This window comes from Suncus etruscus, chromosome 3 (genome assembly GCF_024139225.1).
Source record: "Suncus etruscus isolate mSunEtr1 chromosome 3, mSunEtr1.pri.cur, whole genome shotgun sequence".
Lineage (NCBI taxonomy): Eukaryota > Metazoa > Chordata > Mammalia > Eulipotyphla > Soricidae > Suncus > Suncus etruscus.
The window spans coordinates 125,198,656-125,214,353 of record NC_064850.1 but is presented as its reverse complement, the minus strand read 5'-3'; positions in this window follow the sequence as shown (position 1 = coordinate 125,214,353).

Below are 15,698 nucleotides of genomic sequence, written 5' to 3'. Positions count from 1 at the left end.
ATTACAAATGTGTTTTTCTTCTTTAAAGAGAAAATAAAAATGATACCATTGTAAACCACATCCGGGGGAATGGATGCATTAGAAATAATAAAGAATATCTTTTGTTTCTCTTCTCTAGACACAGACTTCATCAAAATAATGTAAGTGATGAATGCCCTCCACAAAAATCTACAAAGGCCATGGCCCATACCCAAGTTCTCCTAAAGATCTTACTAAATGAGAGCCAGAGACAGAACCACATATTTCAAAAGAAATAATAGGCAGGTTTTGGTAGAAAAAAAAAAATGAGCCTAAAAATGCCAGAATTATTTTAAAAGGTTTACTACATAAATATGTAATTATGTGTTGGTCTCTCAAAAGAGATAAACACGAACAGGGCAGTATTTATATATTCATTTTCTATCATTCAGAATCTAAATTTAAAAAAGCCTTGACTTTGATTTCATACTGATACAAATTAGTTTATCAGAGTTAGGATGAAATATAAGCGCACACAAACCCACAGGTAGCTATGGATGCCACAGAACACCTCCCAGGCATTCTGTGGAATATCCAATGTGATAGATAACCAATGCTAAATCAATGGGGTAAATATTCAGTGCATAATAAATGGGGTAAGTAATCAGTGCACGATCAATGGAGTAGGTAACCAATGCCTAATTAATGGGCTAGATAATCAATACTCAATGTATGGCTAGATAATAAATGCTCAATGTGTAGGTAATCAATATTCAATCAATGGGCTAGGTATTAAATGCTCAATCAAAGGGTTAGGAAATAATTGTTCAACCAATAAAGTAGGTAATCTTTGGGCAATTAAAGGTATAGTTAGTCAATACTCAATCAATGGAAAATGAGACCCTCTGGCTATCCAGGACTTAACCCAAGGAATGGAAATGTCTCCCTCAAACTCTCACCCCTCCTTTCAGAATGTGCATGAAGATGCTCCAGTGATACACTCCTGAAAGAATGTGATATTTTATGGATTGTTGAGATGCCCAGATTGTCTATATGACTGAACAGATACCACCATGTATGAACTTTGGAGATTAGGCAGGTGGGTAGATAATATTCTCATCTTCAAGAAGATCAAGAAATGTACTGTGGGAGCTGTTCTGAGCCAACCAGACTGCACCTTATGTCAGTGTTAGATTGAGTCTTCCAAGTAAGGACAGACACAGCAGCCAAACCTGACTCTAACAACATCTATACAAAATATCCAAAAATATTTTAGGTGGATCTAACATGCCTAGTTTCTGGACACCTGTGTCAATAGGCTATAAAACTTAAAACATCTTAACACATAACAATTATATAATTATGAAAGATGAAATTTATAAGTTTATTTTCAAAAACCTTAAAAAATCAAATACCTAAAAGCAAAGTTAATTCAATAGGCACAAAATATAGACTAAAATCACCACAATGCCAATACTACTTCTTTGTGGGAATCTTCTTAAAAAGAAAAGAAAATAGCATACTCATGAGTTGAAAAGGGCACAATTCAAATAATATACATTTTGCCAAATTCATTGTGCTTTCAGTAGTGTTCCAGTTATGATCCAAGATAGTGCCTGTTTATGCACTTGTACATGTGTGAAGAAATTCAAAGCTATTTCTAAAATATATCCATGGCATAAAGATGCTAAATAGTGAAGACAATCTCAAGGAAGAACAAGAACCTATTTCATCAGAATCAAGATACTGTTTGCAGATGGAATGAACCAAGTGTGATTCTCATTGTCTTAACTCTGGGCTCATCTCCCAGAATGCCTTATATAGAGTCTCTTCTTTCAACAAGAATGTGCTTTCAATTCGTTCAGTCTAAACACATTTCAGATGGTCTAGTTAGAGAGGATACAGAAAGGCCATCTCCACACAGTAACATGTTCTCATCTAAAGTAATAACATATCAAGTTAACTTGTAAGTTTAAAGGTGACAACAAACACAGACCTTTTCATTTAATTAAAGAATCATGGGGTCCATTTAAGTAGATGCATAGAAATTCCAGTCACGATGAAGAGGTGTAAATTTCACCTTGCATATTTAATTAATATTTTGTTATTTAACTATTATCCAAAAAATTATATAACATAATGTTACTATTACCAAATAACAAATTATTATCAATTACATTAAGCTAATGAATTTCACAAAATTATCTTTGCTTTTGTGAGTAATACTTTAAGTTTATAATTTTATTTATACATAATAAAATGCAAAATAAATAACAGACAATCCAATAATGGATATTTTTGAATATTATTTTAGAGAGCCAACAGTTGAATGAGTTACCTGAATGTTTGGATTAGAATTAAGACAGAAAGATAATGAATCTCTGTATAATATTTTTCTCTGTATAATTTTTTAAATAAAACATTAAGGTACTGAAAGAGTCTCAGCACCTACTGAATATATTTCATTCAGAGTTGTGTGATCCATCTTTTGAATAATAGTAAATACAGCTCACATTTATTTTTCAATATCAGAAAACAGTTCAGTTGACAGTCTTAATGGAGTGGAAAACCATGATTATGAAATTTTTCTGGTCAAATAGGACAACATTCTAAATTACTTGTCAGAGTTGACCTGAACACAAGCTTAGATGAACTAAGTTAGGCAAGCTAACAGTGAGTGCGAATGTGAGATAAATTGTACAATTCTAGCAATGCATTTCATTGGGAAATCCTGGAAATGAGTAGAAAGAGAAAAAAATTAAAAGAAATGTGAGTTTATTTCTGTATAATTGAAAAAAAAAGTATATTCATGCTCAGTTAAGAAGTGATTTTTACCACAAAGTTATTGTGACTATGTATATAAACACAGTGGGATGTACTTTTGTTTATCTGTCAATAAGAACTGCAGATAAATGTCTTTATTAAAATATAATTATGAAGATGGCACTGAAAATTAGGAAAATTACTTTATTTTCTAACTTCAAACTTTAATTCCTAAAATACAGAAATGGCTCCATGAGATCTGAACCACTCAGGTGAGTGATAATTGCTCAGCACTTTTCAAAATGCAAGAAGATTCAAACTTACTTTACACTTAAGTAAAATGTGTGTTTTATATAATACTTTCCAAGGCAGGTAGAGGATTTAATTGATTGATAGGTTTAAAATTCAATGGATACAAAATATGTGAGGCACCTTTTTTCTCTTACATGAATGATTCTGTTTTTAATCACAATCAACTTTAAGAGGTATATTTCTAGTTTCATATATTTCTGTGAAAACCAAGAATCAAAAAATGTAAGTAATTTTCCCACATAGGCAAAAGACAGTGAAGATCAAAACTCATGTTAAATATCACAGGGTTTTTTGTTTGTTTGTTTTGTTCTTTTGTGCTGCACCTAACTGTATTCAGGGCTTACTTCTGACTACCAAATCAGGCATCGTACTTGAAAGAATTCAGGGGTTTATTTCAGGTGCTGAGAATGGATTTTTAATTGGTTGGTTGTATAATAAGTTCCTTACCCTCTGCACTATCTCACTGGTTCCAAACTCCACATTCTTGGTATCAGAGTGATAACACAGTGGGTAGCACATTTGTCTTGCAAGTGGCCAACCTGAGTTTGAGCCTCAGCATCCTATATGGTCTCCTGAGCTGGCCAGAAATAATTTATTACCTCAGAGCCAGAAGTAATCCCTGAGCACACCCGGGTATGGTCTCAAAATCCAAAGACAAACAAGTTCCATAGTCTTAAGTACCAGGTTAAGAAAAACATTCATGGACCCGGAGAGATAGCATGGAGGTAAGGCATTTGTCTTTCATGCAGGAGGTCATCTGTTTGAATCCCGGCGTCCCATATGGTCCCCCGTGCCTGCCAGGAGCAATTTCTGAGCCTAGAGCCAGGAATAACCCCTGAGCACTGCCGGGTGTGACCCAAAAAAACACAAAAAAAATTCATGCTAAAATTTTAACTTTATTGAATATTTGTTTTGATAAAACAAATTACTCAGATGCATTATCACTATAAAAATCAATCAAGAGTGTATGTATGTTTTATTGCATATCAGAAATTTGCTTTGAATCATTCTTTATAAAACATTAATTTAAAGGGATTATTCCTCTTTTATTATAGACACTCTTTGGGGAAGTCAGGAGCTAGTAAGTAGAAGACCAGTTGTTCTGCCAGGGAACCAGGGCACATAGTAAATTTTGGTTAGCACTAGAATCTCCTGCCCACTCCCTGCCTGTTCATCAGGTATCTCTGACTTGGAGGGTCACTGACTCAAAGGAAATACCCTGACACACCAAGGGGGAATTTCCTGTAACATAAAAGGATGTAACAGTAATAAAATGAGTTTTATAAGAAATAACAAGGTGGATTTTCATTATATATATATTGGATTATTGATGTGTGGGATCTCAGACTGAGCTAGTATCAGTTTTGTTGGAAAATAAAGAAAGTAGGTATGAAGATTGAGACAGTGGGCACATCATAAGTCACAGAGACTGTGATATCAGAGCCAAAGGAAAGAGGTAAGAGTCCAAGCAATGGGAGGAGAAGGGACTGGTGCTTGCTTAATAGCCAGACCATACCAGGCACCATGAATCACTCATTAGTGCAGGACTACTGGATAAGACCATTAGCAAAGGTTGATGTTTCTGCAACACAGTTCACAACAAGATTAAGTAGAAGGACTCCTAGGATTTCCAACAATTTCATGCTTCCAGAGTAAAACATCCTTTTTCTAAAAATAAAAAAAAAAAAAGTGAACAAGACTTGGGGCCAGAGAGATGGTGCAGCAGTAGGACATTTCTCTTGCACGTGGCTGACCCAGGACAGACTGCAGTTCCATCCCATATGGTCCCCAAGCCAGGAGCAATTTCTGAGCACATAGCCAGGTGTAATCCCTGAGCATCACCAGGTGTGGTCCAAAATAAAAAAAAAAAAAAAAGTGAATAAGACTGTCTTTTTCACTTTTTCCTCTCAAGAGAGATGCACTGGAAGCTTCCAGGAGCTACAAAACGTATGATATCATAACAGATCGGATTGCAGAAACAGATGGGAAAATCGATTTCTTTCCCATTAAGTCAGACATTCAAGAGATTTATGTTATGTTATTCCCAACTTTTTTTTGTTCTAAAATGAACAGCATGTTCCAAGGTGATACATCAACTTTGCATGCAATTAAATATTGTTTAAATTCTAAGATTATTGAGTTGTATTTCTATGTTGGTAATTACCATTCAATGAGTAAAAAAAATGGATGGTTGATTTCCATAGTATTCAATAATAGAAAGAAATTTATTTAAAACACAAAGTTGCCAAGACCCTCTAAAATAGACTAAACTTAAAAGCATCATATTTTTTCACCCAAAGATAACTTTAACATATAATGGAAAACATGAGTATTTAGTATGGTTATTAACCATAACAGATAGAATGACCAAAAAATTGGTACATGACAGTAAGAGGGTCTTATAAAGGTATATTGGTTTACAATGGGGCTAAAGGGCCCCTAAATAACATTTTAAAGATTGCTTTAAAACAATATAAGAAATTAAGGAATAAGCAGACACATCATTAAAATGAGGCCCTGAGCATTATTATGATTCTGCATCCTTTCTTGATATCATTATTTTTACTAATTACGACGGGGTGTACGCAAGTTCTCTTTTTGCAGGTCCTTTAGAAATTGATGCATAAGTTAGCAGCTGAGTGTTATACAGAAAGTAAACATTCCCTTTCTGTATCCAAAATAAGTATTTTTAAAGATAAATTGCAAATGTAAAAAATGTGTCCCAACTTTTCATTTTAGAAAATCTTATGTGAGGATACAAGAAATGCTTGAATTCCCCCCACCAGGAAAAATCTCAAATGCAGCCCCCCCTACCGCAAATATGCCATTAGGTTTACAAGGTTTGGGGAAGTCACAGGGCTCAGCATATCTGAAGTGCAATGGATCAGCCTCACCCTGGAAAAACCACCTTCATGACAACAGTATCAGCCCTGCCAAAACAAGGATGTGGTTTGAATACAATATACCAATGTAAAGTTAACTTATAGTCAATCTTATTTAAAAAGTATTATTAGTAGTATATCATTTTAGCTCATTCCTAACAGAATTTATCCTTTATATTGACCATAATTTAAGGGACTCTTTGTTTGGGAAACACACCTGGCAGTATTCAGTTTACTCATGGTCCTGTGCTCATGGTTCACTCCTGGCAGTGCTCAAGGAGCCGTATACCATTCCAGAAACCAAACCAGTGTCAACTGCATTAAGGCACACCTCTTACTACCTTGACTAGATTCTGTCCTTCAGCGACCTTTGTCATGTAATGAATCACCAGAAAACATGAAAGTTAAGTTGATTGAGAATAAATATGTTTTATTCAGCAAGTTAGCAACACAGAGCTAAATAAAAAAATAAAAACAGAGATGAGTATATAGAATTTACTATTTTGGCTAATTTGATTTTTGTAATATAGATATATTTGTAAGTAATCCTACACAATATTCAAAATAAATATTTTATTGATGTTTTATTGATAAAATTATGTTATACTGTTCTAAAATTTACTAAGTATAAAGAATAAAGTGAATATCCAGTTATAATCTTGTTCTCCAACTCATGAGGAAATGAGATGAAAACAGAGTGTCATATAGAATCAAATCATTTAAGAGAGGGTGGAATTGGTAGAGAGGAATAGTATTGCAATTTATTAAAGCAAATGCCTTTTAAGGACCATATTTATTAATGTCATGTAAAATAAATTGAATGCATCTCTTCATAGCTTAATATTCCTCCAAAGATGATTTGATTTAGCAATAAATAGGTGTGCATAAAAAATGACATATTAAAATCAGTGTCTGATAGTTTGATAACACTAAATAGCATCATCACCTAAATTTGTTTTTTTCCAACCCCAACAGCCTGAGTGTTATTTGGGCAGGAAGTATCACATGCAACAAAATCCACAGAGTTCTCAGAGAATAATTTCTTCAGCTATAATTCACAGGCCACAAATGCACCTATTAAGTTCCAAGGTTTTTCTTTATGATAGATCTTTATCTTAACATGCCTTTTTCTTGAGATCCACTTTTTCTATATACTTTTTCCAAATAGTTCTAAACCCATCAGAACAAAATCATCTATCCTTGAAAAAGGATATTAGAAAAAAATAAACAACCTCACTAGCTCTCCACTGCCTTGGCATTTGCGAAGAATTGTTTGGTTGATAAATAGCAAAACTTCTCTGGATTAAAGAGCAGCACTACTGTCAACACAGAAATCAGAGCCCCCCACTGGTGGAATGACTGTTGTGGACATCAAAGTTGAGAGAGCATTCCAGATCTCAAATTAACTTTGAATTATCAAAGCTTGAATGCAATACAAAATAATGTGATTTTGTTTTACTATGGTTATAAAAGTGTTACAAGGATTTAAAAATATATAACTCCAAAATCTCCCTTGTATCTTAAATTTTTAATCCTTTGGTGCCAGAGAAACTGTGAGAAAGGCTAGATAATTTTTTTCTCAAGATGTACTGTATTTCTCCTGATATATGAACTGACATGAAACAATGATTGGAGGAAGGAGAATCAACCAAATCTCTACCAAATTTGAGATTCTTTTAGCACTAAAGGCAGCCTTTTGCATGGACAGTTTCCTAACAAGGTGGCACCAGTCTGCCATGCATTTAAATGCAGCCAAACCACTGAATTATTTCAATGAGATGCAAACAAAAGCCATGTCTTCATTTCCCTGGCCTGGTTATTTTTCACCTCCCTGTGATACTGAGCACCAGTTTTCCTGCTCACACTTGGAGAGATAAATTAGTCTCTTAGCAGCTGTAGTTCTGGCCTCTTTGTTATAGCCATGAGCCACCCTCTGAACATAATATAAAATATAGAGAAGTAAATAGCTCATCTGAGTCCCACACGTTTTATCACTAAAGGAAGACCAGACATCTTCCCTTAAATGTCTCCTTCGATTCCAGAATATCTCAACTAGACGTGGACTCTAAAATCTGATTTGAAGTTATAGTATATGGTTAAAGAAAAATTAAACTTCAGAAATGAACAGTCTCGGGGCCGGGAAGGTGGCGCTAGAGGTAAGGTGTCTGCCTTGCAAGCGCTAGCGTAGGACGGACTGTGGTTCGATCCCCCAGCGTCCCATGTGGTCCCCCCAAGCCAGGGGCGATTTCTGAGCGCATAGCCAGGAGTAACCCCTGAGTGTCAAACGGGTGTGGCCCAAAAACCAAAAAAAAAAAAAAAAAAAAAGAAATGAACAGTCTCCACTCTTACACAGTGGTTAGAATTTTACTACTTTTTACTACTTTTAAACTGAAAACCTAACACAGATCAGTTCAAGAAAAAATAAATTCTCATATATTTTCTCATACTCTTTCTCCTCTCTTTCTCACTCACTCTCACTCTCTTCCCCACCCTTTCCTATCTTTTCTTTTCTTTCTCTTTCCAGAAGTGTAAATTTCTACCCTAGTTAATACGGGTTGTCTAGTTTCTAGCTTTATAAAATATGGACTATAGCTTAATAGAGATCCAGGTAACAAAGAGGGATCAGTAAATATTTGGTAACAGTAAAAGTTTTCTGGAACTGCAATGAACAAAAATGTAATTCAAGATCAATTGCTGTAAGGCCAGATGATAATAGAGTGAGTGGGTAGGGTGCTTGCCTTTCATGCAGATGACCCAGGTTTGATCTCCAGCATCCCATATTGACCTTCGTACACTGCCAGGAGTAATTCCTGAGTGTAGAGGCAGGAGTAACCTCTGAGCATGGCTGGGTGTGCCCACACTAAAAAAAAAAAATGGATCACAATAATGAATCCTAGATACCTGCAGTGTTCACCCATCTTGCATTTTTAGGGTGAAAAAGGGTCAGAAGTGAAAAACATTAAGAAGCCCTGGTCCTGTTAGTCAACATTGATTCTGTTCTGCTAGTGGAGCTCTTTATAAGATCATATCCCAGGGCTAAATCAGAAACTCTTGGGGAAGGAAAAGTCTCCATTAGTTCAGACTCATTGTAGCATTCAGTTGCCTTTCATAGTGTTTTGTTTAGGCTTAGGAAAGAGTAATTTAACAAACAATACAAAAAATTTAATTTTTTAGTTTTTTGGGGGGACCACACCCGGTTATGTTCAGGGGTTACTCCTGGCTATGCGCTCAGAAATCACTCCTGGCTTGGGGGACCATATGGGATGCCAGGGATTGAACCCAGGTTGGTCCTGGATCAGCCCTGTGCAAGGTAAACTCCCTAAAGCTGTGCTATCGCGCTGGCCCCTAATACATAAAATTTAATCAACTATAGTGAGATGTGTTTGCAGAATATTTTCCCTTAGAAATAGAAAATTGTAGACATTAAAATATAGGTTTTATGCATAAAACAATCAAATGTATTTGAAACTGTAGAAATAATGGTCAATTTTCTGGAATAGTATTACTTGAGCCTGACATATGAAAACCTTGTAGCCACATTTCTCAGATTGTGAATAATTAATCTATATTGTTATTTAGTGGAGACAGAATATACGAATATAAATATTATTTATCTTATTGATTAATATTAGCATAATAATAACTATTAATATTTCCAGAAAGAGTATAATAGAATTAGATGTTTCATTTTCTTTTCCTTTTTCTCTCTTATTTATTGTCCTTATTTTTTCAGTGCTGATGAAAAACCAGGTCTGCCTCATGCAAGATGTGCATTTTACTACTAATATATACGCTTAGCCATGGCTAGAGGTTTGAGTAAATTTTTGTTCTTAAGTGAAAAACAAATTTAGGGGTCCGGAGAGAGAGCACAGTGGTGTTTGCCTTGCACGCAGCGGATCCAGGACCAAAGGTGGTTGGTTCGAATCCCGGTGTCCCATATGGTCCCCCGTGCCTGCCAGGAGCTATTTCTGAGCAGACAGCCAGGAGTAACCCCTGAGCACTGCCGGGTGTGACCCAAAAACAAAAAAACAAAAAAAAAAAAAAAGAAGAAAAACAAATTTAGTCCAGAGAGATAAAATAATAGGAAAAACACTTGCCTTACACACAGCTAAACCAAGCTCCATCCTTTGCATCTCCTTTTATGCCCAAACCCCAGGAGTGAACACTAAGTGTAAGCCCTGACTGCAGATGAATATGGTTAAAGTACTAAATAAACAAATAAGCCAAAATAAATAAACAAGTCTTATCTTAAATAGTTATAGTTATTATATAACTCTATAATACCATTTTGTATTTAACCTTTTTGAGATTATTAAAATAATATATATATGCTTGGGAATAAAATAATTCATAATAAAAATATAAGCACATTTTAAGAAGGAAACTTCTTAAATCTAGAACCAATCTAAAACTCTTTATTATATATATCATAACTAATTGAGAACACTTTCCTTTTGGGATAAAGAACATGATAGAGAGAATAACATGGAATTTAATAAACATTGTATCTGAATCTGCCTTCACTGCATTAAATCAAGAAGATGGAACATGATGCATAAACACTATATGATAGATTATATTATGATATTCAATAAAATATCTAAAATTATAGTATTGGCAAAATTTAAAGTCAAAATTATCATTTTAATGTCATTAATATGAGAATATAAAATCAATTCCTAGTAATGAATACAAAAATAGTACAATTCTTTTTAAAAATTTGATTGATACATATAAACAGTAAGACCAGTTGACAATTTATATATAATATTTCTATGGGCAGGAAAAATCAATACTCTGAAGTGGCCAGTTGGCATGTGTCAGTTGATTAGACAGCTGCCTTTGAACTTCTTTTATGTCAACTCCTGTATTTGCTGTCCCTGTTTTTCCTTTGCCTGTAAAATCTGAGTTCACTACCTTGAAAACTGGGACTTGTCTCAGGGAGCACATGCTCTCCTTGCTGCCACTAGGCTGCTTCCCTCCAGCTTCTCCTGAAGTCGAACCCATCAATCTTCAAGGCAGCACACACAGAAACAGAGGCAGGTGTGTGGGACCCAGACTCATTAGACACCTGTTCTACCATGGTCCCTAACCGCATCAGCTGCCCGGCCTGCAGGCTGAGGCTGGGATTGGTCCAGTCCATGTTTCTGGGGTCTCAGATTTATCATCTGCAAGCAAAACCCTTCCCCACACAAGAAAAAAGACAAGGAATTAAAAAGTAACCTGGTGATCATCTTGTAAATGCACTTCCAAGCGTTCTTTTAGTTGAAGAAAACAGAATGGATTTCTCTCTGCCCTGGCTCTAGGTCTGATCAGATACAAAATAAACACAGCCCAGATAGAGAAATGACTCAAAGTATAGCTGGATTTTTGTGAGCTAAAAAAGCAGAACTCTCAGGGGGGGTTCTTCTCTCTCTCTTCTCCTTTCTCTCTCTCTCTCTCTCTCTCTCTCTCTCTCTCTCTCTCTCTCTCTCTCTCTCTCTCTCTCTCTCTCTCTCTCTCTCTTTCTCTCTCTCCCTCTCTCTCTCTCTCTCTCCTGTAAAATTTCATGATAAAATGTATCACTAAAGCGAAAAAATATTTTGTTTCTTCTGATTTTTGAGAAAGGAAATGCCTGAAACTTTATGTGATACTTTGAGAATTACTTAGCCCATATGTTTGGGTTTGTATATATTTTAGGAAAGCAAATATACCAAAAATCCTAACCTACAATAAGATGATTCATACCTGCATGAATTTTGAATCAATTTGACTTTTAGATTTTGTTTCAAGGAGTTTAATATCCTATAGGAATTTATCAGCCATCAAGAATAAAGCTCAAAGACCCAAAGAGAAAGTCCTTGAAGGTAACTATTAATTGTTATCTATTTGGAATCCTTGATATCTGACATTTCCATAGGTATCCCCAATTTAGATTTCTTTAAAAAGCTTTTTTTGTTGTTGTTTTTAAATTTTACTTTCCTCTTTATATCACAGTGATGTTTGGGAAAAATATCTGATAAGCCAGAATTTAAGACTCCAAACTGTTTCTATATTTCTCCTGTTTCAGATTTTGCAAGCCAAATGAAGCGTTTTTAAAAGCACTACTTTGATACACAATTGATTTTCCCCTCCTGATGTAATATATGCTTATTCATAAACTTCGCTTCAGGAGAGCTCATTCCCTCTGACCTTTCATTTTCATACTTTGTTAGTAATTTTATGCCTGCAGAAATGAACAGTTTCCTGTTGGTTCAATTGCATGTATTTTAATACACTCTGTAGCCACTTTTTTTCTTTCAGAAGCTTAAAAGTGTAGTGAGAGTTGCCATGAAGAGTGATATTAGCTTCAGAATGGCAGGAAGGAGGCATGATACAAAATTTAGAGTAAGGTAAACACATTTCACCAGTAGGCAAAATTGTGTAGAATATTTTTTCCTGATACAAATGCCACAGACTTTCTTTACTAAAGAATTGGCATTGTGTGTGTATATATATATATTTACTCGTGCATGTTTTCTTTAAAAATACTGAAAAGGGGGCCTTAGTGATAGTGCAGCAGTAGGACATTTGCCTTGCACATGGTTAACCCAGGACGGACCTCGGTTTGATCCCCTGTGTCCCATATGGTCCCCCAAGTCAGGAGTGATTTTTAAATGCAGAGCTATGGGTAACCCCTGAGCATAACCAGGTATGGCCCAAAAACTAAAATTAATTAATTAATTAATAAAAATACTGAAAGAATCAGGAAAAAAATCTCAGTGGTAGAAAAAATTGCTTGTATGTGTGAGGATCTGGGTTTGAACCCTGGCATGGAAAGAAAACAAAATATAAATAAGTGATTTATTGGAGCTGAAGATTTAATATAGTATAGGAGTTTAGGATTTTGCTTTGTATGGTTCAATCTCTGGCATCACATACAGTCTTCTGAGTACCACCAGGAGTAAATCCTGAGCAGAGAGAGAGATCATACTGTATCTTCAATTATAATAATATAAATATGTATTTAGATGCCATACATTCTTTTTTTTTTTTGGTTTGGTTTTTGGGCCACACCCGGCAGTGCTCAGGGGTTACTCCTGGCTGTCTGCTCAGAAATTGCTCCTGGCAGGCACGGGGGACCATATGGGACACCAGGATTCGAACCAACCACCTTTGGTCCTGGATCGGCTGCTTGCAAGGCAAACACCGCTGTTCTATCTCTCCGGGCCGCCATACATTCTTATATGCACATATACGTATATGATATATAATATAAATATATGATGCATATGATATATTACATGTTACATACATGTACATATTTATATATAAATGTATAATTATATAATGTGATTTATATATAAATAAATGTATAAGTTATTTAATTTTATATGATATATACTTATAATAATATAATATATAATTTTCCATTATAGAAATACCTATAAATAAATTCCTATGAATAATTTCAATATGATTAAGGTTATACTGAAATTAAGCCACAGACAAAACTAATCCAACATAATTTACTTTCCAAAGAAAGCCAGAGAAGACATATTTTGAGATAACTCACTGCATTGAAAACATGCTGACAAACAGCATATTCTCAAGTGAATTATACACCTGAGCACCAACTGGCCGATGTGACTCTGGCACCACCTACGATGCAGAGCCCCAAAGTCACCACATTCTCAGAATCTGTATTGGACTGCACAGAATGATTGGCTGAGAATCACTGGGATCTGGCAGTTAACCATGCTATATGTATGGCTGAAAATCGCTGGAATGTTTTCCCCTAAATCCTGAGAACAGTTGGAAGAACGTCCCTAATAGTAGTAGTAGTAGTAGTAGTAGTAGTAGTAGTAGTAGTAGTAGCAGCAGCAGCAGCAGCAGCAACAGCAGCAGTAGTAGTAGTATTAATAATAATAATAATAATAATAATAAATTTTAAAAAATATTCTAACCCCTTAAGATATTTAAGCATGGGCATATTAAAGAACAATGGTTGTCTTTTTTAAGAAAAGGATACCTAAGGCTGGAGCGATGGCACAGGGCGTAAGGCATCTGCCTTACATGGGCTAGCCTAGGAGACAGCAGTTCCACCAAACCAGGGGTAATTTCTGAGCATATAGCCAAGAGTAACCCCTGGCCAAAAAACAAACAAACAAACAAACAAACAAGAAAACAAAAAATACCTATACAATAAATATTTTTGTTGTTGCTGTTTGTTTTTTAACAAGTTATGAGATTTTTCATAATTGTTTTGTTGCACAGATAAAGTTGTTCATGATTGAGTTACAGTCATATTAAATACAACCTTCACCAGTGTGCATTTCCCACAACCAATGTCCATAGTTGCCCTCCCACCTTCCCCCCAGCCCTCCCACCAACCTCCCCTCCTGCTTCTGGGGCAGGTACTCAATTGGTCTCTGTCTGTCTCTCTGTCTCTGTCTCTGTCTCTCTCTCTTTCTCTCTCTCCCCTGTCTTTCTCTCCCTGTCTCTCCCTGTCTCTTTCTCTGGCAATATGGTTTGCACTACTGTTAATGAAGAGGTATGCATGTCACGTTGTCCCCTTTAAGCACCCAGTTTTTTTTTCCAAAGTAATCAGTTCCAACTATGTCTTTCACAATAGCCCCTTGTCTACTGTAACTGCACTCTCCACTCTTTATGGCAGTTTCCTACCAAGGCAGTTTCCAACCATGGTTCTCCTGATTCTCATCTCTAAGATCTCTGGATATCTTTCCCACACTGTTTTTTATTTTCCTTATATCCCACAGATGAGTGAGATTATTCTATATGCATCCCATCTCCATCTGACTCATTTCTCTCAGTATATTACTCTCCTTGTTCACCTGTATAAGCAAATTTTATGACTTAATTTTTTCTAATGGCTTCATAGTATTTCATTGTATAGACATACCATGGTTTCTTTAACCACTCATCTGTTTTCAGGCAGCTGGGTTGCTTCCAGATTCTGGTTATTGTAAATAGTGCTACTATGAACATAGGAATACAGAGAGAATTTTTCTTAAAGAATGACTTTTTAAAATATTAATAAAGTAACATCTTGGGCTAGAGAAATGGTGCAGAGAGAAGGGCATGTGCATTGCATGTGGCTGACTGGTGTTTGATCCCCATCATCCCATATGTTCTTCCAAGTCTGCCAGGAGTAATTCCTGAGGGCATAGCCATGAGTAGTCTCTATATTACCAGCTATGGCCCAAAATCTCACATCCACCAAAAAAAAAATCTATTTTTCTAACAATAAACAAAAACATAAAATTTGATTTTCCTTCTCAATTGCTGAGTTTCAGTGTACAGATGTACTATTTCAAATACACACACACACACACACAGAGTGAGAGAGTTTATATTTTTAAATCACATCAGTAATATAGGAGCCTGTTACTAGACATCTGTTTCTGAGGACCAACCCAGTATGGGTGACATTCAAAACACATTCAGGACATACTTTCACCCCTGCACTAACTCTCCAGCTCCAGAATCACTGAGCAAACATACACCCAAATGAGCTAACTATACATTGACAATTCAATCATTGTGATCAAAGTAGCCCAACAGGATACTTTCCATTCAGCAGAGAACATCATCTTACATTGTACCAAAAAAGATGTGAAGATGTTTATGATCTATGAAATTGACTATTAGGCCTGCTGCCATCCAAATTTTTGGAGCAATCCCTCATCACGTCACTGAGAGCATAAAGCTATTTTTAGTTGATGACTTTCTCATATTGGAACTTCAGACAAGGGAGTGATCATGTTTCTTTAAAAATACACTCAGAACAGAAAGGTAGTCTAG